We start from the raw sequence: 4,222 nt of genomic DNA, 5'->3' as shown, positions 1-4,222 counted from the left end.
GAGAAGGAAGCTAGTCATCACCACCCACCATCAACTCTTGGGTTACTCTTTTACAAACGAATAGTGAGAGTGACCATCACATTATAACGCCCCATGGCTGAAAGGGTGAGCATGTTTGGTGGGATGGGGATTCGAACCCGCGACCCACAGATTGCAAGTCGAGCTCCCTAACCACCTGGCCATGCCGGGCCCAACTCCATGGTAAATTGGGGTAGAACCAAAATTGATTGAGGTGGAACAAATTGATTACAGGTCATCAGTCTCTGGTTTTCTTGGGTACTACAAATAGGCTGGAATAAAAACCTGGAGAAGGATGATTGATAGGACGATGGCCTGCTGGGAGAGAAGACATTGTACCCTCTCGGACAGATTGTAACTGGTGGTTGGATCACGAGGCAATGGAAAGGAAATGGATATCTGACATAATAGAAGAGGGCAAGGAAATTGTATGACAAGTCCCTCAGATAAAACCTGAATAACTCACAGATCTGTGAGGAAAGATCACAAAGGAGAACAAAATTGGACAAGCGAGCCCCCATTGGACTGAAACCCACTGCATCAAATAAAATGACAAGATGAGGAACTCCTGGAGGGAGGAACAGGTAAAGGGTGAGAAGGAGCTGGATGGAAAACAGTAATACGGACATGTCTAGACTCAGAATGCAACAAACGATCCATTAAAGAAAAAAAATGATAGTGTGCTGTCACACTGACTCCACTTGAGATTCTAAAGTCTTAGTAATATTACTAAAAACATGCCACTGAAGAAAATGGGCCATATGTAAGTCCTGAAGATAAGGAGGTGTTAAACGAACCTGGGACAATGAGATCCCAATAACAGAGAAACCACATTTGTAAAGCTAGAGCTGAAGAAGACAAATGTGTCAATGTAGAGGTAATCAGGGAGAGGCAATCCCTCGAAAAAAAAACAGGATCTCAGCAGCTTGCCTCAGAAAGGAGATGGATAGTAGACAAGTACTAATACAGAATCAACAGGGAAAATTGTGCGTGAGATAAACAAACAGGATGATCAGAGTTTGATTCTAGCTGTTGAGAGACAAGAAACAGCCATTCAGCCTGATGGTAGGCCAAGGAAAACTGATCCATAGCTCGTGTGGGGGGGGGGGGCAAGGCATGCTGGCACCCTCAACCACATGAGAAGCAAAATGCTCAGCATGGACCCTAATATCCAGGGAAGGTATCCTGTAACAAAGAAGGACAGGATAATATAAAATCAGGGAAATTGATATAATAGTACATATCTGAGAAATCGTGTCTACAAAAGCTATATTAAGGCCTAGCTGACTCTGCAGTAAGGACATAGGAAGACACGGCAAAATCAGGTGGTGGAAAAAGGCTGTCAAAATACTTGTTGACCCAAACATGTTCAACATGTTCAGGAGGATGTTTGTTTTTGTATTTCGCGCAAAGCTACACGAGGGCTATCTGCGCGAGCCGTCCCTAATTTAGCAGTGTAAGACTAGAGGGAAGGCAGCTAGTCATCACCACCCACCGCCAACTCTTGGGCTACTTTTTTACCAACGAATAGTGGGATTGACCGTCACTTTATAACGCCCCCACGGCTGAAAGGGCGAGCATGTTTTGGTGTGACAGGGATTCGAACCCGCGACCCTCTGATTGCGAGTCGAGTGCCTTAACCACCTGGCCATGCCGGGCCATCTGCGCTAGCAGTCGCTGATTTAGAACTGATAGACTAAAGGGAAAGCGGCTAGCCAACAGCACTCTCTGCTAACACTTAGACTATTCATGTCTAACAAAATATTGGGATTCGTCTATCACTTTTATAACGCACCCACGGCCCCAAAGGGCGGAGTGCAATTTTGTGGCGGTAGCGAGACGGGAATATAGAACTCGTAGATCCACAGTTCGGCACGTTAATAATGTTAATAGTGTCAGAAGAAAGTATTCAAATCAGGCCCTTTTTTTCTGATCCAAAGCAATTCATAAAATCAAGACTTTCAAATAACAGTTTCACTTCATAAAAGTATCATTCTTTGTGTCTTTTTTCTATTTTTTTCAACATATTGGCACCATTTGGGAGGTGGGGCGATCTAAGAAAACTAAATGGACAAAAACTGAAACCAAAATAAGCCATGTGACACAATAGCAGGCAGATTCCTTTTTTCAGCATCATTTGAAATCGTAAAGTGTCTCTGTGGTAATGTTTTTTTAACCCAAAGCAGAACATTTTATCTTTCGATATACATTACGTGAGCTGAAGGAAGAAGATGAGATGTTCCTTTTTTCAAAACTGCCAACGATATCTGTTTTCTGCGTGTAAAACGAATGCTTGCTCGTATTTTTTCTTGGTTATCTTCATTTAAAACCCCGAATATTTAAACTAATCTTTTACTTTCAGTTGATTAATTTGTATTATTTTAATGAGAGTAACTGATTTTAAATCGTTTATTAAACATTCAATTATTGATATTTTCACACGAGACATTTATAACTGTCTTGAGCTACTAAAAAAAAAACGCCTTTCTAATGGCATCAATTAAGAACCTTTATTTAATACATAAATCTGTATTAAACAGATGGAGGCTTAACATGGTTTGGTGGACTTAAGGCATTCAACTCGCAATCTTATGATCGTGGATTTGAATCCCATCACCAAACATGTTCGCCTTTTCAGCAGTGGGGCGTTATAAAGTGACGACTGACCCCACTATTTGATTAGAGTAGCCCAACAGTTGGCGGTGGAACTTGTTGACTAGCTGCTTTCTATTACTTCTAAATTAGGAAAGGCTAGCGCGGATAGCCATCGAGCAACTTTGCACAAAATTCAACAACAACAACAATGAAATTAAACAGGAGAAGTTTTACTCAACTTCGAATTTTTCTATGGGCTGTGTATGTGATCTATTTTTATGCAGGTTCATGTAAACTCTATAATCAATTTAATTTTCCAAGATTTAACATAATTTCAATGAACCTGCACTTAAAAGGAACTAATTGAACTTGTTTAATGTAATTTCAGAGATTTTAGCTTTATCAGTTGTTTCCTGCAGATTATCTTAAGTTAAAGTTAGAGTTAAAGACATATATTTGTGTGTGTGTGTGTGTGTGCAAAGTGTCCGAATTCAATTGGTATTCAATCTGTATCCGTATAGTTCAATTTCACTGTTTTACTATATGTTGTTGTTGTTCCCATGGTAGAAATTTTGGTCACATCAATGAATTGTATTGTATAATACACAAAACCTTATGTTTGTGATATGAAAATCGTTATTCGACTCGGCAAATGAAATCAAAACAAAACATTTGTTCATGGTTTAATTTCTATAAGGTTCATCCAAATTATTCTGATTAATGCGTATATTACAAATGTTGTTAGGAGTATGTTTCCGGTCGCAAAAGTGAGGAATTACCATTTACTTAAAGTAGAACTACACAAAAGGAATATATTGATAACGTTTCCAGCTCTGAGTAAATTTCCATTTGAAATATTAATATTACATTAGCTTCGTGCCGTATATTTGTACATTAGAATGGTCTTACTGTTAATTTGTTACTTATGTATTATTGTAACATGAGACAGCGGTAGTAAGTAGTTCGATTCCCCTCGGTGGACACAGCAGAGAGTCCGATGTGGCTTTGCTAAAACAAGACACACACACACCGGGGGGGGGACCCTATTATAACAACTATTCTTATTTGAATAATGATATATCAATGTTGACAGTTCCATTGCAGGGGGATTTTGGACAAGTGCTTTTTTCGTAACACAATTTGGGATTGAAACAGTTCTTTGTGTAAAAATTAGCAATCTTTTAGGTGAATTTACAATCTCCTCACTTTGCTTTGAATTGTAAACTGAAACTTATTAAAGTTACATCATGCATTTAATCCATTAAGACAACTCTAAACATTTCTCTTCCAAAGCATATATTTCTATCCCTAAAGCCTTATGCTCATCCTATTTAACCAATTAAAAACAATTAATGTTTCGAATGACTCTTCCAATGCCCCCCCCCCCCCCAGTGGCGCAGCGATATATCTGCTGACTACAACACTAGCAACCGGGTTTCGATACCCGTGATGGTCATAGCACAGATAGACCATTGTGTAGCTTTGTGCTTATCTTCAAACAAACAGACTCTTCTAGTACTATTCAGAAAATGAGGTGGTTGCAGAAAATCACGTATCAGCTGTCCGAACAGTTCATTGTTAACTTGGACCTTTATAAAATGTATTTTAG

The sequence above is a fragment of the Limulus polyphemus genome, unplaced genomic scaffold, assembly GCF_000517525.1.
Source record: "Limulus polyphemus unplaced genomic scaffold, Limulus_polyphemus-2.1.2 Scaffold0, whole genome shotgun sequence".
NCBI classification, from domain to species: Eukaryota; Metazoa; Arthropoda; class Merostomata; order Xiphosura; family Limulidae; genus Limulus; species Limulus polyphemus.
Note: the sequence above shows the minus strand (reverse complement) of the source record.